This window comes from Stenella coeruleoalba (assembly GCF_951394435.1).
Source record: "Stenella coeruleoalba genome assembly, chromosome: 7".
Lineage (NCBI taxonomy): Eukaryota > Metazoa > Chordata > Mammalia > Artiodactyla > Delphinidae > Stenella > Stenella coeruleoalba.
Window position 1 is genome coordinate 97,158,024 of NC_137153.1, and position 22,039 is coordinate 97,180,062.

General features: G+C 41.5%; 1 long non-coding RNA gene across 1 annotated transcript in view; it reads right to left on the minus strand.

Moving 5' to 3' along the window:
• LOC307188716 overlaps positions 1 to 22,039 on the minus strand; it is a 230,469-nt gene that overhangs the window by 181,126 nt on the left and 27,304 nt on the right. The window contains exon 3 of the long non-coding RNA XR_013829047.1: positions 20,270 to 20,342. This is a non-coding gene — a long non-coding RNA (uncharacterized lncRNA). The remainder of the gene's footprint in view (positions 1 to 20,269; positions 20,343 to 22,039) is intronic.

Sequence of the window (22,039 nt, forward strand, 5' to 3'; positions counted from 1 at the left end):
ATATTATCAAGTTGGTCACTCTGAGTTACTAGGGCTTGACCCAGTAAGACCCTCTGAGAAGCCATGTAGAATATGCCTCATTTATCCACCAGCTCCCATCCCCCATTAGAAAAGAGATGCCCATTGGCTTTAACTCCCCCGCCCTTTCGGGTTCCACGTGCCTGAGTGGGTTTCCATAGCCATCTCACGGCGCAGCATTAGAGAAGTCCCAGGGCAGGAAGACATGATGCAGATGAAGTGAGGCGCTGTCAGAATGTTTGCACAAAGCTAGTTGCTACAACACCAGCTGGAGTAAAACGCGGGCTGAGAAACCTCGAGGATGTGCAGTGGCACACACACAGTGATACGGTACATCTCTTGCATGGCTCAGATCCACTCTCGTCCGACGTTAGTCCCATTCATCAGACAGCCTTCAGTGTGACGGCTTTCTACAGTCTCTACAAAAGACTTACAGGAGGCTTCCTGGAAAAAGCTATAGTCGCTCCTGATACAACCGGCATTGCAGGAAGGGGTTCCATAGAGTCAATCTGCTACCAGATGCCTGGCCAATACTTTCCCCATACCTTCACAAGAAACGGAAATTCTCAATTATGCGAATTGCAATTCAGTTTCAAGTAACAGATAACTGACCCAAAGTGGTTTAAACTAAAAAAAAAAGGGAATTTATTGGCTCATCTAACTGAGCAGTCCAGGAGTAGATCTGGATTCAGATAGGGCTAGATGCAAAATATATGTGGTACTCTTGCCATAGAACAGAAGGAACTGATGCAAGGCAGGAAAAAAAACAGGTGTATATTACCTCAACATTTTTAAATTTTGCCAATACAGTAAATGAAAAAAATAGCATTTTTATTTGCATTTCCCCAACTACTGCTGGTCTAGTGGTTGAAGTGGAATTTGAACACAAGTCAGTTGACCCAGAAATTCATATTTTTTTTACCAATATCCTACACTATATCTTTCACATCAGCTCCATTTGGAATCCTGAACTAGAAAAAGGCAGGAAAGAAAACACTGTCTATAAGATCTAAGAAGATAACAAAATATTTAGAAATTCTGCCTGGGAAAATTTAATGGAAATGGGGATTTTCTCACTGTTAAATTTGTAAAGGCTATGAAATAATGTAACTTCTCAAGAACATTTAAGGGTTTAACTGTTGCCTTTTATTGACAGAGAATCATGAAAAGATTCTGACCAGCTGGCAGAAGAGGAAAGGAATTAGCCAGAGGGAATCAGTTTAGTCATAACAATTACATTTCTCCATAGAAAAGGTATAACACAGGGATGGGTATAGTAGACACACGTTGTCTGTCTACCCTGCATCCTCCCCTGGTCATGTGGTCCTAACGCAACTGTGAATAGTGATGCCACCCTGCCCTCAACTCAAGAGTGGTCATGCAGCCCAGGCTGACGAATGAATATGCTCATCCTTCTGGTCATGGTGAATGGTTCAAAGATGGGCATGTGATATAAGCAGCGTGATGATTAGTGAAGTAGAAATAGAAAGCATATAACATATTTAAGGAGATTTAAGGATCTATACCCAGGCCACAAAAAAAGAGAGAAAGGAAGACGAAAGCAGAAAATAAAATACAAGTAATACAGTTACACGTGATTTCTGTAGTATGTAATAGAATGCGTATGCAATAGTGCAATTTTCTTTACTAGTCCAGCAAGGCAAATCTAAGCGGAGTCCTCCCCAAGACTTTTCTGCCAGAGTAACCAGAATACCTCCTTTTCATTGGGGTTGATAACCTGGCATCTAAAATCAGCATTATTCCTGAATTTCCAAATCTTCTGAGCCAATAAATTTCCTATTTTGCCTGAGTTGACTTGTTCAGATTTCTGTTTTCCAACAAGAAGTTTTCGACCAATATACTAGCTCACTCTCAAAGCTGTTACAGCTCCTTCTTCTGAGTCTGTTTATGTGAGAGGCTTCGTGTGTGGAAGGACGATGGCCAGTCGACACCTTTAGACACCGGTCCCTTCACCAGGTCCCATGGAGAGTGTAATGGAAAGAAAAAGGAATGCAGGGAAGTGTGAGTCTCACTTCAGATTCCGGAAAGTGCATTCGTTCCCCCCACATTCCTTAAATATGATTCCAGAACCCGTAGGTGAAGGATATTTAAGTGATTTACAGTGTGTAAGCTATAATCCTTTTTCCTTTGTCGCGTGGGAAATGGAAAGTTGATTCCTATGTACAATCATTTAAACAAAACAGATTCTGGACCGAGTGTCAGCTGTTATGTTATCAGCCAATACTGCGCTTTTTAAACAGTCCTTCCTACAACTCGTCCATTAGAGCCAATTGATAAATCAGGATGTGAGTTGGAAGCAAGGCTGTGATGAATAAAGACTAACTGCAGCCCAATTAAAGCCTTTCTGAGGAACTTTGTAATGTGGGGTTTCAAAGGAACAAAAAAAGGAGTTGAACTGAGTCTCTGACCCAAAGGTGCTTAAGTTCCCTGGAGAAGGGGAGGGACATCAAACCACAAGAAGAATGGCCACCTTTTGTGGAGCTGCTTCTCCATGCTAGGCACGCTGCCTGCTTTATCCCACTTGATCCTCACAACTATTTTATAAAAGAGGCATTTTTAATCCATGGATATTCACACGGAGAAACAGAGGCTCACAGAAATCAAGGTTTGCCCAAGGTTGTATAATTGGTCCACGGAGGATCTAGGAGTCAAGCTCAGTTCGAGCTTGTCCAAGGCCTGTGCTCTTCCCAAAAGCCTGTATTTTTTTCCACAGCATTATGTGGCCATGTATAGCTGTGTTTATTAACAGTTTTGCATTTAAGGCATTCCTTCCAGAACTAAACTTCTAGTTAAGACCTCTGAAGGAATCAAATCACACCCACAGTTATTACAGTACTGCTTGGTCTTCTTTTCTAGAAGGATGCTCTTCTAGAGGAATTGTTTACTGCCTTGAAATGCTCTCTTATAAAATCTCAGTTCAAAGGCTGTGTGTGTCCCAGTAAAAAAAAAAAAAAGCTTTTAAATCTTTTGCCACCGGCTTAAATAGTGCATTATTGTCACTCACGAGTCATATCCTAATCTATGGTAAATCACACGATATACTCAATTTGTATTATAGCTAGTGCCCTAATTATATGTATCCTTAACTGTTTATACAATCGTGATGGAATCAATTCTATTAATTTTGCAGTACCCACAGATTTCCCCTCTTACCCAGTCTGCCAAAGAGATCCTGTAGTTAATTATCTGCTCTGTTCTCCTCCTTAGGAGACAGGAGAAAATGAAAAAATTCCTCTAATTATTTTGTGCTTATTTGTGCCTCTATAAATCCAACCCTTCTCCAGAACTGAAGCACCTGGGACACAGCTTCCATAGCGCTGCACGACAACACCTGTGAAAAGCTAGCAGTACACCAGGTACAGAATCACACATGCCTGGCGGCGTGGCAAGGTGGGATGATTCCTGGAGCCTGACCATCCCTTATGTGCTCTTCACAGCATTATCGGGGGATTACATGAAATAATATACATGAACATCCCTTCTTAACTACAAAACACTGTGCAAATGTGAGCTGTCCTAAACAGGTGGTGTGTGCAATGGAGATTACCTTTTGCCAGGGGGTAAGCATTTCAGTTTATATAACACTTTTCATTCCAGGAGCCCCAAACCCTTGCGAATATTATCCTAAGAAATATCACTTGAAATAAAGTGCACATAAATAAACAGAGTCTAACAAACGGAGACACCAATTATGATGACAATGATGAAGGTCTTAAAAAAGATCGTCAATATTTTGACAAGTCAACTCTCAAGGATGCTGCCACTGTAATCACAACACCTTCTGAGGGGAAAAATCAATTCTCAACATTAAAGTTTCCCAGCAGTGTTGACTGTTTGGGTGAGGGGGGAGGACGAGGGGAACAGAAGTGGGAAAACATTTTAAAATGTGAATTTTATTTCCCATAGCAGTATACATCAGAAAACTGAAATGTAAATCCGCGACTCTTTCAAGAGTTTCTTTTTGTTTTCCGATGGTAAAGGGGGAAAAAATAAACTGTCATTATCAGAATGATCAAATGCAGGGAGAAAAGAGGCAGAGGTAAGGAAAGCACCAATTACAGTGCTGCCAATCTGTGTGCATTGGGCTCCTTCCAAACAACAGTGCAAATGGATCAGAGGATGTGGGGAGGGGATGGTGCGGGTAGGGAAGGGAGAGCTGCCAAAATACAAGACGGGGGGCGGAGAGAAATTGCCCCCTGGCGCTCTGGCAGCAGTTTAATCAGCCAGAGCCCCTACATTCCCAGGCACCGATTCCACTGTGTGTGTTCACTCGCGGATTTGGCTTCTGCCTCAGTCTCTTTGTTTGGGTAGCTAGGCATGAAAAAGAATCATCGGCAACCAGAGCTCCACTTGATTCCCAGTTCCTCTCTGGAAACTCTCTGTCCACTTAATTCCCAGTTCCTCTCTGGAAACTCTCTGTCCACTTAATTCCCAGTTCCTCTCTGGAAACTCTCTGTTGGCATCGTGTAATGTTCTGTGTAAAAGGCCAGGCTTTGGCAGGTCAGAAGAGAAATTTCAGACCCTCCATCAGGATCCTCATGGATAAAGCTAAGTGAATTCTTGGAAACTGACAGAAGAATCTGCACCTCTGGAGTAATGTGTTGCCCCGGCATCTCACTGTTCTTGACAGTGACAAATAGGAACCCCTGACAAATGCTCCTCCCTCTCCTAGCGTATGCAATGGCGGCACAGCTGTTTTCTCACTATAAAAAGACAGTTACTCCTCTCTCACTCCAGACTATAGCAAAAGTTCAACTTACACTAGTGATTGAACTACCATGTGTCATATGAAGAAATACAAAAGAAATTCACCAGGAGATGCTCTAAGATTTCTAATCATTTTACCTACTTTCCAGTACCTAAATTTAAGCATGATGTTCACAAGTTTTTGAATGAGCAAAAACCAAGAAATCTGGATAGATATTGCATTACCTGCTCTTTTCAGAAATCTTCATGCAGGGTAATTTTAATCCCTGCCTTTTGTCCCCATGGGTCAGGGAAGCCACTTTGTCTTATTATAACTGCTTTGATTTGTATCAAGTACCTATTGGGTTCAAGATACATTGAAGAGTGCTCTGAGAGACATAAGAAAAACTGGAAGAAGGAATAAGTGAATAGACTTCCAGTAAACATGAAAGATTATACACATAAATTTGCCTTTCCCTTCCCAACCCCCTCTAAAATGACAGTAAAAATTAAAAGAAAAAGAAAACATGAACCTACAAAAACAAAGAAAAGAGAAAAGGAGATGACAGCAGATTATAGACAGCCACAATATTTTGGAAATGGAAACCCAAGGAGGGAAAGGAAAGGAGGTACGGGAGGAGGACTTAACCAGAAACACATCAGTTCATGCCTCAGAATCCCTAGAAAGTCTCAGGATTTGAGGATGCCAGGTGCCTCCCAAGGAAGAAATGCTGAGTGGGTTTGAAAGCAGGACAACTGACCGCAAGTTTTGTAAGGAGTGAGCAATCCCTCCAACCCCTCACCAGCCCTTTGTGGCCAGGCAGCCACAATCCCTGCCCCAGTGGAACCTCAGCGCTGTCCCCCGGACATGTCGTGCAGAGGTGTCTGGACTTGGGAACATCAGACACAGCTGACAATGGAATGAGGCACCACAATTAAATAAGGAGACTGTGTGATAAATCACACAATAAACAGACAGTCCAACCAAATCCATCCCCTTCTTCATGGTAGTTCTCAGAAATATTGCCATTTAAGCTTCAGATTGCAGACAAGACGGGAGTTCCCTGGTGGCCTAATGGTTGGGATTCCGGGCTTTCACTGACGTGGCCCAGGTTCCATTCCCTGGTCAGGGAACTGAGATCCCACAAGCCATGCAGCGCAGCCAAAAATAAAATAAAAATAAAAAAATAGAACTACCAATAACCAAAAGGACCTACTGTATAACCCAGGGAACTATACTCAATATCTCAAAAAAACCCTGCAGATAGGAGAGAGAAAACTAGTCACAAAGAAGTAGGGATAAGAATGGCATCATCTTCTCAATAGCAACACTAGCACCTTGACCCTGGTTTACTCTCCTTCAATCCCACCCCACATCACTCCACATGCTTGGTTCTGCAGCTTTGACTTCATGCAGAGGCTCCCACAAAATATTAGTGTTCCCCTCTGTAAGTGGTTGGTATGGTGTATCCACCCAGTCCCCTCTTACCAAAGAAATGGCCTTGGTTCTCAACCCACAGAGATAATGAGGAACTGCTTTAGCAAAGGGAAGAACCAGCATGGATTGTTTCCCTGGTCTCTCTGCTCTTTGGATAGTACTTTACTCTCAGTTCCCTGTCCTCCTCTTGTGATTATAACCTAAAGTGCAACGATGGCAGCCAATCCCAAATATATTCCTGATTCCTGCAATGTAGCCAAAGACTGATTTCATCACCCTTTCCTTTTTTGCTGGTGATTGGAGGAACAAACGGATCATGGGCCTGGTTTGATGAATAAATATATGGCCTGGTGACATCTGGAGTGGCAGCCTTCCAGATCTGCAATTGGCATAAAACACACATAATGAACCTGGGGTGGAGACACTGGGTTTAGGGACCATAGATTTGATATTACCTCACCATCTGGACATCAGCCTAGATTTCCCTTTCTTGGCTGCGTTCAGGGGCTAAATGCCAGTTCCTCATCAACTACGCAGTGGAGACAAGAAGATGATGCCTGGAAAGTCCACCATAGTTTAGGAAGCCTGCCGCAGCCAATTTGCTGTGTCCTTTTAATTAAAAAAAAAGAAAGAAAAAAGAAAAGGAAAGAAAAGAAGAATAATCTCATTGTTAGGTGACTGACAGAGAAGATGATTGTTTTTGCTTTCAGCAAACCAATGGAAGAGAAAGTCAACCCACATGGTCTGAAAAGGAAAATGAGAACCTCACTCATATACTAGGAAGAATTTAAGAAAGACAATTTCCAGGCACTTGAATGGATACAACTCTGTTGTGCCTCTGGTTCCTGGATTTTGTGTTTGAGCTTGGTCTCTCTGCCTTTTGAACTTTCCACTGGTGAGGCCGGCCCCACCTCACTCATGAGGAGGAAATTTGCACATTTCCAGGTTCAGATGCTGAGTGAATCATGGAAGATAATGTTATTTGCAATAGAGGAGAAGCAGCCATTGAAGGAAAGAAGATGATAAGTTTGCTTGGGGGCATGGCGAGTTTGAGATACCTGCAGAAGGTTCAGGCTGAGGTTCCTGTGGACACTGAGAGTGTTACAAGGTAACTAGAAACCTAGATCCTGGGCTCAGGTGATCAATTAAGTTCAGTTCAGTAGATTTGGAATTCATTTAATTAGAGGATAAAGTTAAAGCCACAATCTTGGATAAACTCATCAGGGGCTAAGGTGAAGAGTTTAAAGAAAAAAAAAAAGGTTATTTCAGTCAGGGTAGAGCTAGATTATGCTGTAGAACAAATAATCCCCAAATCTCAATGACTTAATACCTCAAAGGTTTATTTCTCATCCATTCTTTATGTCAAGGGTTGACTAGGAATGCTATTCAGTGTCATCTCACTCTGGGATTTGGACTGATGAACAACCACCCACTCGCAACATTGCTGGTCTCTGTAGCAGGTGGAAAGCTGGGTCTCATACTGGCAGTTAACTGTTGTAGCCCAGAAGTGACAGACATTGCTCCTGCTCATAATTCAAAGGCCAGAACTCATCACACAGCCCCACCCAACCGCAAGGAAGGCAGTACTCGTCATCCAACCATGTGTCTGGAAAGAGAGGAGTGCTGACATCAGGAGCCACATTAATGACTACCCCAAGGCCCAGGACAGACTTTGTATAAACATGTCACTACAGAGATGCAAGAACTAAGAGTCGGCACAGAAAAAAGACCGGGAAAGAACACTTAGGCATAGGAGGAGGACCAAGAAAGCAAGAGTCATAGATGACCAGGAGGAAGGAAAGAGAGTGAAGAAAGGAGCAAGTCATCAATGCAGAAATTTCTAATAGAAGGGTACACCATGCACAGTAAGGCAGAGGGATTTAACACATCCAACTGGCTATCTCACAAGAGACCCTTCGAGATGGTGCTCATTTCCTTGATGATTTTCTCAGTCACAATTTCTGTCCGTCAGCCTAACCCTAACCCCACAACTAATCTTAATTATAATGATGTATACATAAGGCTGCCTCAGCCTGTGGCCACCAAACATTCTAAAGGTCTAATGATTTCATTCTTGTTAAGCAAACTTCTGCTTATGATTTGGCTTTCCTTGAAGGTCTATCTTCAGTAAGAGCCGTGTGTTAGTTATCGTATATTAGAGCATTTGGGACTATGTGACAACTCCACTGCTCATTTGGGTAAATTTAAAAGACAACATTCTGATTCATCAGTGGGATGAACATGGTATATATGAATCTCTCCCTAGATGGTTCCACCCTTGATATGCAGGTAAATGTATCATATGTAGGCAAACATAAGGCCTGCAAGCCCTATGTGCAATACTGACTTTTTTCTACAATGAGCATTTAGCAGGAAAAATCCAATAAAAATCAACTTCACGTTGAAGACAGACAGAGGAAGGAGTATGAAGAATTCAACAGAGGAAAAGGAGTTAGGAAGTAAAGGAAATGGGGAAAAGAGAGACCCTGAGAGGAGATCGCAATTTCAGCAACCTAAAAACTTTGGTGGCCTTTTAATTTTTGCTGAATTTAAAACAGGACTACAATTGTTTGCAGACTATGAAGTCTACAGTTTGGCAAAGTTTAAGTTAAGGTTATTGATGGTGGGATGAAGTATCACAACTGAACACATGTCAGAAGCCAAGTATATACCATATTTTTCTATTTCTAGAAACAAGCAAGCTGGGAATTATTAAATAAATTATAATAGAACCAGATTGTATATTTTAATATTACATATAACATGCATTATAATATAATAAATTATAACAGATTATAATATGATGGAATATAATTTGGTCACCAAAATTAGATCATTAGATAGTATTAAATAGCACAGAAAAAAAAATGGCCTCAATAGAACGTTCAGTGGGAAAACAGCAGGGCTTTGAAATGTGTGTGCATTATTATACCCAGCTTGAAAAACAGAAAAGCCTAGAAGATCTCCAGAATGGGTGGGGAAGTAGTGCTGTGGTTATGCTGATTTTTATTTTAGTCTTTATATTTTCCTGTGATTTTCAAATTTTCTATAATGAACTTAAAATTCCTTTAGATAATGTAAATGACTTGTATAGAGAAGCACGCTTCCACTAGCAACTCAGTTTTTAAATTATTTTGTTAGTTATATTGGAATTAAAACCTCATTAGATACATTAAATGTAGCATATTTAAATGCTCAGGGTATATATGTTCCCAACTGCTTTTAAAATGAAATTGTAATTAGATGGAATAAGAGAATTGAGACTAGAAAAGCTCTCTGAGGGTAATGGCAAAGGCATGAAATGCCCTATTTCAAACATTATAAAATACCATACAAATGGTAATCTTGTGAACATATTTTGCAGAATGCAATACATATAAATTAAAACTTGACTTTAGATTGTCTCGTAAGTTTTAGTATGAACAGAAAAAGTTTTCTAAATTTCAAATTAAGCTCAAGGTTTACTTTTACAATATATGAAAATGAGATGATAAGCAAACCAATACTGAAAATAAGATTATGGAGAAAAGAGTTTACCTGCCTAAGAGAATATACGATTGTCAAATAGTGGAACCATCCTTTACATATTTACAATATATGTGTTAATTAACAATTAATACTCTAAGTACAGTTCTAAGCTCCATTTGGGGATGCAGAAGAAATGAAGAGTTTCCTCCCTTCTGATGAATTCTGCTCTTTCTGCAAAGACTGAAGCAAGATCATCTGAGAGTAAGGGGGCAGTGTGAAGCTCAGGGAGCAAGGAAGGTCGAGAGGCTCAAGGTAACTTTGCAGAGAATAGGAGGGTGTGTCCACCTATATTGCCACCTATATTGCTACATTGCCATGGCTTGAAAGTCTCGACCTAGCTTTGGATTGAGATTATTTCAATGATATAATTGAATGATCTCACTGAGCAAGATGCATTCCTAGGGTGCAAAGAGAAAACAATTTTATTCACCCCCAACTGCCCATTTGAATTCTCTTTTTTGAGCCAGCTCTTCCTTACCTTTCAGATGAAATATTAGGAAGATCTTCTAACTCTCTGATCATCTCAGATAATAAAATGTCCTCTGGTCATTTCATCCCCAAATCACAGCTTCAGTTTATAAATTAATATGCCAAGAACTATTGCAACAAAACTCCAAACTTCACTGCAAGCTTGGATATGCTTTAGAACAAAGGGCCTGCCGTGGGGAATGAGGTTTCACTTCTATTTCCCCATTAGTGCTACTCCTCCCCACCCCTCTCCGATCTCCCACCGCTTGGCTACCAAAAGGTCTTCCAAGATGGGAGCAGAGACGGCAGGAAGGTAAGTGGAAGGAAGGCCTTATCTGACTGACACAAATATAAGTTGGGGTAGCTTCCCTCTGGTTCTGGCTGCTGTTTTAAGCTGGCATTTTTTCTCTCATTCGAGTATCTGTGGCCTCCCCAGACACCCGCCTGCTGGACCCTTCCAGTTGGAATTCCTTTGCCTCAGGCAGTGCCTCTCCTCTAACCAGCCACCTTCAATCCCTCTCTGCTTGTCTACCTAGTAGAACCTCCAACCCCTTTTTGCTGAGGACATCTCATTGACTGCAGGAAGTCCTTTGGGTCACAATTCCTTTTAAACAACCCAGACTCACATTCCTTCTGTGGGTTTCACATTTGGTCCCTGGAAAAATACAGCTTTGGCCTGGCATAGACCAGAATGTGGTTATTTCCTAAATGCAGCCCTCGGCTGTACTGACACAGTTCATTTCAGTCAGCCCCTCATTAAAGACTTTCTTCCTGGGCTTCCCTGGTGGCGCAGTGGTTGAGAGTCCGCCTGCCGATGCAGGGGACACGGGTTCGTGCCCCGGTCCGGGAAGATCCCACATGCCGCGGAGCGGCTGGGCCCATGAGCCACGGCCGCTGAGCCTGCACGTCTGGAGCCTGTGCTCCGCAACGGGAGAGGCCACAGCAGTGAGAGGACCATGTACCGAAAAAAAAAGACTTTCTTCCCTAGGCATGAATCTAATGCCTGTCTGTGTCCCCCAAGCTTCAAAACATACCTGTCAAAGATGCCTGTGAAGCTCCCACATGGCTAAGGTATGGGGAGGGAGGGAGTGTCACATAGGAAGAACTCACAGCTCAAGGTAAGTGAAAGATAAAACTCATAAAACCTGTTTCCACCCACTTTCTTCTCAAGTCATGTATAGGTGGGCCGAATGATTTGCCTTGGAATATGATAGTATTTGGCATCCTTGGTCTTCGGGCCTCAGTGAAAACTGGAACAGAGGATTCTATTCTACTTTTATCTTCCCTCTGTGCAATTTTTTCACTACTGCTCAGCCTCCCAGTTGAAGAGAAACAAGATGGTTGGGATCACGTTATGTCAAAGAGAAATGATGAAAAATAGAGCAGCAAGGGGATTTGGGCTCTGGTAAGAGTGACCAAATTGATGCAGCATGGAACCAAGGCCGGATAAGGAAGGAAGTAAAGGAGGTCAGTGGACTAAATGGTTCAGGAGGCTGAAGAATGAAGAAGGAATGGCTGAGTAAACATTCTGGAAAGATACTTTTAGCAGTTGATTGACTAAAGGGAATGGAGATGAGAGCAGTTGAACAGTCTTTGGGGTTTGGAGCCTTGTGGACTGGTCAGTGATTATGGAATTATTGGCAGGGTTGGAGTATTGGAGAGGAGAGCTGGTTTTCAGACCAGAATGATGAACTCTACTTTGTTGAACAAGCTGAACTTGAGAGGTTAGTGAGACATCCAGGTAACGTGACTGGAGGGTTGGAGCTCAGAAGAACAGCATGATCCATGATGTGCCTTTCAAAGTTAGGACCAGAGGTAATTTTGGGAGTCATAGGATTCAATGATGTCTCCAAAGGAGAAAGAAAGACTGAATGCAGAAATCAAGGACCACTTGGGAAATGCATCTTGTTTGAAGAAAGGGGCATAAAAAGAGACTGTTAACAGAGAAGAAATAAAGCTCTCTGCCATCCCAGAGAAAGAGCTGCATCTGGAAGTCAGGCTAATCTGTTCTGAAGAATGCGTCATCCAAGAATACCCTTTCTTCTGCTTCCTTTCTAATCAGATTTATTGCCTGATTATGCAGCTAAATCTCCTCCTACCTCTATGCTTAGTTTCCACATCCATAAAATAAAGTTAGTAACACTTTCTGCCTCTGGGGCTGTGGTGAAGATACAGTGAAACAAAGGGTGACACGCCTGGCATAGAGTATAAACCCAGCAGATGTGAGCTATGATTATTATTATCATTTTTCTCGTATCTGTCTCTGCTTAATCAATAATTACTCCTTTACAGGATGAGTATATCGAACTTGTTTCCAAAGGCTTTGTCTTTTTTTGCCTCTCCGTTAGCTCCTCCCTCTAATGCGAACGGCACTGGGAAAGAGAGAATAACTCAAACGTCGCACTCCTGATGCCCTGGCATGGTTAAGAGAAATATGCTGCCATAACGACACTGGCTTGATTTTCAAATCTAATGTTCAGAAGTCACTATTTCCTCTTAGGGACTATGCCTAAGGTTTAGACACATTGTCCCCAACTGGACGATGATGGCTGAATTATGACATTTATTTACTGTATTAGTTTTCTATTGCTGTGCAACAAATTACAACAAACTTGGGGGCTTAAAACACCACTTCTGTCTTAGTTCACAGCTCTATGGGGCTGAAATCAGGGCACTGCGTGGGTAGGTTCTCTGCTCAGGGTCTCACAAGGCTAAAATCAAAAGTCAGCTGCAGTCCTCATCTGGGGCTCAGAGTCCTCTTACAAGCTCACTAGTGTTTGGTAGAATTCATTCCTTTGTGGCTGCAGGACTGAGGTCCCTGTTTTCTTGCTAGTTTGTTGTCTGGGGATCTGTTTCAGCTTCCAAAGGCTGCTCCTTTCCACTGGCAGTTCACTACATAGCTGTACGTATTCTTCCAGGCCAGCAGGAATGTTTCTCTCCGATGTTTTCCTTTGCTACCAGTTGGAGAAAACTCTGCTCCTAACAGACTCGCCTGATTAGAGCAGGCCCATCCAAGAGAGTTTCCCTTTTGCCGTATAACATACCCTAACCACTAGACTGATGTCTCATCATTTTCATATGCTCCGCGCACACTCAAAGAGGAACGGATGATACAAAGGCAAGGGTCACCGGGGGTGGCCTTAGAATTCTGCCTCCCACGCTCACTTATGGAACAGCAACTATGTCTCATGCGCGGCCCGAAGCACCGCGGGTACACGATAGATTAGATACTGCCTTTCAGTTGCTCGTCCTCTACCCCCCACTGTCCAACACAGGAGCCCCTGCCACATGTGGCTATGTAGCACTCAAACATGACTAATCCAAATTGTGGTATGCTGTCAATGAAGCATGCACACTGGATTTCAAAGAACTAATACCCCCAAAAACCTGTGAAATACCTATTAATATTCATGTATTAAATACATAGCAAATTGATAATATTCAGGATACATTGGCTTCAAAAAATATATTATTAAAACTAATTCTACCTGTTCCTTTTTACTTTTTTAAAGTGTCTACAGTTGAGCCTTGAACAACGCAGGTTCGAACTGGGTGCGTCCATGTATACACGGACCTTTTTCAGTAGTAAGTCAAACAGTATTACAAGGTCTGTGGTCGGTTGAATCCACAGATGCCAAGGAACCTTGAAAAGGGAGGGCCGACTATAAGTTATACATAGGTTAACCCCCTGTGGTCAAGGGTCTACTGCTTAAGAAAACTTAAAATCACAAATGTAGCTGGACAGTACTGGTCTAGACCAAGAAAAAGACAAGCACTTCCATGCGTACCAGGTGCCAACAGAGGAGAAGCCAATGATGTTTTGCGCACACAAGGAGGAGTGGTCAGTTCAGCTGGGGAAGAGAGAGCAAATAGGAAAGGCTTCCATTGCTTGGCTTCCCATTCACAGCAGACGAGGTAGAGCACACTGGTCCTTTTCCAATAGATAGCAATTTATATAAAACTGCAAAGCAATTACTAGTGACTTTTTAATTTTAGAAGGCACACTTCAGAGCAAGATTTTAAAACAAATGCAAATGCCCAAATACAAGTGAACGCTTCCTGACAAACTTTTAACTGTTCTCCATCCAGCTGCACTTTCCTCTTTTCCTTGGACCCCAGCAGACAGAGCCAAGTCTCTCTTTGAGCTATTTTGCAGGGTGAGAACTTCAAGGCTGTCGTGGCCTGTCTTCCAAAGTCCTCGCCGGCAGTGATTCTCTGGCTTTTAATCTCTCCGATAGAGGGCGGCTATTACCAGCTTAATTAGAGAGCCGTTAATTACCCTCTTGGCCCTTGCAATTAGTTCAAAGAGCTGTCTTTGGCTTCCTTGACTTACGGCAAATGAGAAAAAGAAATGCTGAAATGTGATTTATAACATTTTGTCTATTATGGTCTTCATTCCCATTGGGAGATTCCCTGTCAATTATCTTTTTAGACTATATTCCACTTCCTATAAAGACCCCTGTAAATAATGTGTACTCAGACAAATGCTTTTATATGCAAATAGTTAATACCCTTTAAGCACATGTTATATATCAGATGTGCTCAGCACTTACATCATCTCATTTAATCTTTACAACTCAAAAAGGTAACAATAATAGTATGATACTAACAATTATTGAATGCTTGCTAGGTGCCAGTTACTTTTCTAATCTCTTTTTATTTGTGATGAAGTTAATTTAAGGATTAAATGAGATAAAATATGGGAAGTGCTAAGAATAGTGCCTGATACCAGAAGAAGTGCTCAATAAGTGTTAATATTTAATCCTCACAAAGGTTTTGTGTCATCAATATTATTGTTATTATTTCTATTGCAAAATAAAGGTAAGTAAAGTGAGGCTTAGAGGGCTTAAATTCCTTGCCCTATATCAGTGTAACAGAATCACCTGGAGGGCTTGTTAAAACAGACTGCTGCCCCCACTCCCCACCCCGCCCTTGAGTTTCTGATTCAGTGGGTCTGGGGTGGGAGGCGGGAATGTGCATTTCTAGCCAGTTTCCAGTGAGGCCCATGATGATGCTCAGGGATCTCACTGCTCTGATCACACAGCTCATAAAGACTTCGCCTCTGCTGCCCATGCTCTTCACTACTCAACACTCCCTCTTTCCACCTGTGTTAATGAAGCTTAAAGTGTCTAAAAATCAAGCTAATGTCAGAACTCAGACAGCTTTAAACAAATTATAAGAGTTTTAAAGGACAGTATAAAATGATTGACTCAAACTACATACTGGGAAATCCTGAACCAAATAGGGCGTCAGTTCTTCTGAGGACCATGCTATCCATAAACGCTCATTAGTAAGGGCCTTTTGCTCACTTCCAGCCACCATGTATACCAGCAAAGATGAGTACTGTCTTGTCTAAACACGCATGTAGATGGGTTCTTTCCGTGCAAATTATGGCTCGTTCTTATCATCTTCATGATAAGGGTTTTCTCCAGAGTGCAAAGGAGGGCTATGGGATTGAGAGGAATTCACAAAGGTTTTAATTAGAATACCAAAGTTTTTGTTCTTTAAAAAAAATGTGAAACAATTCTGGCAAAATGTTGAGATTTGTTAAAGCTCATTGATGAGTACACAGGTGTTTATTATGTTATTCTCTAAATTTTTCTGAATCTTTGGACTATTTTTTAAGCATATATATTTAAAAGACCCTATGCCTACTAGTTAGTAGGGAAATCTCATAATGGAAAAACAGACACAGACCCAATTCCCATAGGAGTAACTGTCCAGTGAAGGAGGTGACCCTGAATCAAACAATTATAGATAGAGTTTCAAACCGCAGTTTGTTTTACAAAACTAAGGTTTAGAGCACAAGGAAAGCTTTCAACTCTGGTACCTGACCTAGACTTGGAGTCAGGGAATGCAGAAGTTCAGCTATGAGCCGAAGGACTTGAAACTGTTGACTAGGAGCAAGTGGGTTGGGGCACAGAGAACACTGCAGAAAGGCCAAGTGCTGGGAAGGAGCAAGGAGTTTTCAAAGGAATGAAAGCGTGTCTGTGGGTCTGAAGAGCTGGGAGCAAGTAAAAGGGTGGCATAAGACGCAGCTTAAGAAGCAGGCAAGGGGCAGGTCATGCAGAACCATATTTAGGATTCTGGACGTGATCAGGGCCCTAGCAGAATGTAATGTGCCTTCATGGTCACCTGGAAATAGGTTGAAACTATAAATATTAAAGCCTTGACTACTAAGCATCTATAGTTTAACAAGTGGTATACTGGCAAACTGGCTTTCCAAATTAAAAAAAAAAAAAAATTCCTGGTTGAAGTGTTTGCCTATGTCTGTGGTGGAAATACTCCCTCCATGTCTGATTTCAGGTCACTCACGTGATGTTACAGAAGAGATGTGTAGCCAGAGCTGATACAAGCTGGCTTCTGTTCACCACCATATTGTAACTTAGTTCTAGACACATTCTAAATGGAAATGATATTGTGTACTTTGGTATTAGTGAGAAACAACAGTTGTTGAGAGCAGATAGAATAGAATGCATTTTTTTCACAGAGAATATAAGATGTTCTCTTATTTCCTGAAACAAGTCACCACGGTGAATTTTAGGTTTTGTCACTTAATGGAATCAAATCAGAACCGACCATGATTTCAATCTAACCTTGAGTTTATAAGCTTCGTTCATCCTTTGTTTCCTCATGCATAAAATGTGGAATCCCTTGAAGGGATAAAATCTTTATTATTTTATGAAATGAGGTCTTTTATAACCAAGATCTAAGTTATGCCCATTAAGGGTTATAGCTTTCTAGTTTCATTGTCAGGGTGTGGGGACACAAAAAGTCAACCATCTGCTGCTTGCTAGTGGTTTCTGACTCATAAATCAAAATTTCCCTCATCTCTGTATGTCAGAGAATCACCACTGAGGTTGGTTAAGTGATTTGACTTGGCATTTTCAGCACTTAGTCCTTAGCCTACTATGAGGAGGCATCTTTTAGGTCAAATATCCGTGTAACTAATGCAAGCAGTCTTTATGTCCAAAATTTACTCCACCAGGACTTGGAATTAATTCTATAATTAAAATGTTAGACGCCTGATTTCCTACAGCTACTCTTGGTGATATCCCACTGTGTATGAGGGCCTCTGGAATCCCTGACTTTCTAAAGAAGTTTAAAAAAAATCAGTATTATCTCATGAATCCCAATTTGGTACACCATAGGTATTTATAAATCAGATTATACAGAAGGGAGAATTTCCTGATTGTGAAGTTTTGTTTTGTTTTGTTTCTTTTCAAGAGTGGTCTCCTTAACAAAAGGTATAAGACAGTATCTTCCAGCATCATTGGCAAGGGGCTATGATAATTTCCCTTGTAAAATATTCCTGTATGATTCATTTATTTCATGAAATAAAAGTGAATGGTGGCACACACTTGCATGGAATATAGTTTGAAATCTCTCCAAGGACTGCTATTACTTTAAAAACATTCCATTACAATATTTATCGTGAACTCTTATTCATTCAAGCTTGCTGCAAGGGCTGTACTTGGAGCCCCAAAGAACCAAGTAGGAGCACATGGCCACGTATTGGCCATATTACTCTGAGAAACTTTCTAAGTTTTTATTATAGACAGGCACTTTCATACATATCCCAAATGAGGGAAAACAGCAGAATGAATCACCAGGTACCCACCAGCTACTTCAATAGTTATTGATTCATGGCTGATCTGGTTTTATCTTTACCCCCACCCCCTTTTCATTCATCCAACCCCACACTGAATTCCTGAGAGCTTTCAAAGGAAGTTGCGGAATCTTAGCCTGTGGCAATAACAACTGCTCACATTCCTTCCTGGAAACTAGACTTTCTTGTAACCTTACAGTTTCAGCACAGCCATCAAAGAAGGAATGAACACATTTTCCAAGGCATTCTATTTACATGCTCTGGGTTTTTCATCAATCATGTAAAACAGAGTGACATTTTCAATTCAAACTAAAGTGACTCATCAAGCCAGAGGGATGGGTCATTGAGGACATACGACACCTTCCAGTTTAACCTGCTCTTTGACTGTGAACACCTGTGTAGTCATCTTGCCATAAATCTCTCCCTGACCTTTCTGTAATGAGAGACCCTGTTTACATAATCCTGAGTCTTACCAGTACAGTAAGAAATGATTTCAAAATTTATTGCAGGAAACCTCAATTTTTGGAAAGTATAGATTTATGTCAAATTCAACAGCAGGTCCATACTTTTACTTTAGAAGTAAAGCAAGCCACCGGGAAAAGCAATGGGAGAGAGTTTGATTCTTTCGACTAGAAATTTTTCTTAAAGAAACAATCAAGCAGTTCTTCAAAAATGTATGTTAGGGTGTTGAGTGCAGTAGATTGAATATACAAAAAATATTGGAAACAATTAATTATCCAACAATAGAGGATTGTGGAAATAAACTCTGGAACACCCACACAGTGGAATATTATGAAGCCTTGAAGAATAATGGGGAAATGTTTGTGATATATTAAGTAAAAGAAAAATGTTATCTTTAATAAATAAAGTGCTAAAAAATAGATGGAAGAACCTATAGATTAAAAGAAACTTAAGAGAAATATTAACCAATTGCAGTGTATTGTATTGTCCTTGTAAGTCTAAGCATGCATATGTGGGCATAGAACTGAGGAAATCTGAACAGTGACCAGTTACTGAAAGACACTATGGGTTTTTTTATAACTATTTTTTAAATGTAATAGTGGTATATTTTTTTAAGTTCTATGTTTAGAGATGAAATGCTATGCTGATGGGGTGTAAGGCTATAGATGAAACAAGTTAACAAAATTTGAGAGTTCATTACACTCTCTACATCTGCACATGTTTAAAATTATGCACTGTAAAAACCTGTTTAAGTTTGAAAACAGTATACACTCTGTGACTCTGTTTATTAATTTTAGCTATCTTTTTTCTCATTCTGTATGAAACATGATAATCTTTAAACACTTTTTGTAATAAATTATTTAACAACTTGAACGAATGAGACAGGAACGAATGGGGGCAGGCACAACCGTTAAAAGAATGACACAGCCATTGAGAAAAACGGGATACGACAAAGACTGGTAAAAACCGACCAGGCCCAAGATGGCAGAAGATTCAACCTCCAGGAGACCTTGAGCCTGAGCATCTGCTCATTGTAACACATCAGCTAAATGACACCCCCACAGGCACCATGGCAGCTCTGAGGCTGACCATAAAAGGCCAAAAAGTGGGCGGTAGCCCGATTTCTGAAGTCCCCACCCCTTCCCCAAAATAGTTAGAATATTCCTCCCACTCCTTAGCATATGAAATTACCCAGCCCATAAAAACTAACAACTCCATACCCCGGGGCCGCTCTCACTTTCTGATACAGCCGGCATTATGCCTGTGGAATATGTCTGTCTCTAATAAACCTGCTTTCACTTTACTTTCGCTCGCTCTTGAATTCTTTCCTATGAGAGACCAAGGACCCTCACTTGGTGGCCTGTCCCAGGAACTCGCCCGAGACTTGGGACATGACCATTCTCTCACTCCCCCTTCTCCTGCAACACTAATTTATGATAGACGTTAATCACCAAAATTTTGCCGTTTTCTCATTTTTGCTAGTAAACCACTGTGTTCATAAACTGTTAAAAATAGCAATCTAAGATGAAGTCACATATTGTCTCAAACTGAATTTGGTGATCTTCTATTGACCTAAGGCCCATACACCAGTTATGAAGTGACTTTTATCCCGTGGCCTGGGAGCAATTTATGCCTGAAACAAGCAAAGAGACAAGCACAACTCTTTTGAAATGCTTGGCTTTCAAGTTTCAATACGAAGCTAAACTTTCATAAACAAAACAAGTAAGCAAACGGAATCTCCTAACAGGTGAGTGTAGAGAAACAAACAAAAACTTATTTTATATAAATGATTTGAATAGTCTATAACATTTTAGGGACAATTCTGCCCAAACTGATAAGAAAATGCAATTTTTCCAGGTACCAATTTTGCTTTTGCTTTGTTAAGGTGGCAGGATTTATCTTATGTAGGAAAAACTAAGTCACCAAGACATTGAACTTCCAAGCTCCTGAAAGATGCAGTTAAGCCTGAAATGGGCTTTCCAGAAAGTGACCACAAGCATACAAAATGGAAAAAGGAAAAATCACATATAAGTACTTACCATATCAGAACCCCTGTGGATAGGTGTGTGGCGCTTTGTAACTTGATCCTGCTTAAAAACTCAACCACAGACCCTGTGTGCAGGAAAGAGAACAGTCTGGAAACTGCATTTTTGTGATCCTGCTTGAGTCCTCCAAGGCTCCAAATTGTTTAACTGACTAGAAAATTCTGCTTCGCTTCTAGTATTGGTCTCTCCTCCCTGGTCCTCTCAACTACAGGCCCTGAGCCCCATTTGGGGTAATTTAAGTTCTGTCCCACTCACGCTCCTGAGCCCTCTGTCCTGTTCATCCTCTGTCCTGGGTGAGTCTCCACCCCGCCCAGAGAGTGGGGTCTGGAATGGGCCTTGCTGCCCAGTTGCCAGATGGGTACAGGCAGCAGGAGGCTTCTCCCCTCACTCCTTCTCCCATGGCACCTCAGGACTTCTGTTTTGCTTTCCTGACTGCTCCCCTGGTCAATACCCAGGAAGAAGCCCTGAGTCTCAGCCTTCTGCCCCCAGATGTGGCCCTTATCCTTCTTCCTCTAGTAACTGCAGGCTGAGGTCTGGCTCCCTCTATGAGGGACCACCTGGAAGCACACTGCCCCCTGGTGGATGCCATTCTTCCTGCTTGGAGATCCCTGCAGCCAGCCCACCCCTCGTGCCAGGTGGCTACCCAAATATCTCCTTAAGTGGGGATTAAACTGTAATTTGCCACACCTGTAAAAAACATAATTAGGACTGTGGGACGTTCCTCGGTGGTGTGCCAACTGATACATTTTTAGGCTTTCTACAAGTTGTACTGTTAAACACTGTCATTATTAAAATTGGCCACTGAGCCTGCGCGTCCGGAGCCTGTGCTCCGCAATGGGAGAGGCCACAGCAGTGAGAGGCCCGCGTACAGCAAAAAAATAAATAAATAAATAAAATTAAATTGCATAAACTTAAAATTAACTTACATTAAAAACAAAGGCCATAAACACTCAAAACTCATCCCTTCTTAATAATCTTACTAAATTTTACTATTTTCTATGCTCGTGAGTTGTTTATATCTATTGGTATCTGGGTGGTGGAAATTACTCCACTTGTCAAATCATAGTTGAATTGCAACCAGAGGTTGGCTATGGATACAAGAGTTCAGCAAAAAATCAATGAAGACATTCAGTGTGAATCAACTGGCTATATGGAATTTAAAATAAAAAGCATTGGGGCTTCCCTGGTGGTGCAGTGTCTGAGAGTCCGCCTGCCGGTGCAGAGGACACGGGTTCGTGCCCCGGTCTGGGAAGATCCCACATGCCGCGGAGCTGCTGGGCCCGTGAGCTATGGCCGCTGAGCCTGCGCGTCTGGAGCCTGTGCTCCGCAACGGGAGAGGCCACAACAGTAAGAGGCCCGCGTACCGCAAAAAAAAATTAAATAAATAAAAAATAAAGAGCATTGTATATTTTATTATTACTTATAAATGGTGTGCTGCATACCCTTTACATCAGTAAAAATTTATAAATGGACATAGTTTTTTTTTCTAGAGAGCTAATTGTTAAACATTTTGAAGCACACTACAGTGTCCCTTCCTCCCACTCCAGGGCCAGTTGTAGAGTCTCATTAATTCTCCCAGTTCTGCAAACACCCCATTACTGACTTTGAGAGCTGGTTGGAGGGTGGGAAGCTCATACTCCCACCCCCACCCTCACCACCCCGATTAATCCTGTCCAAGTGGAGGGACATCATTAGCATACCACACCTGGCCTCTTCTGCTTCCTGACACATTCCTTCCCTGCGGAAGGTGAACTGACTTCCCTG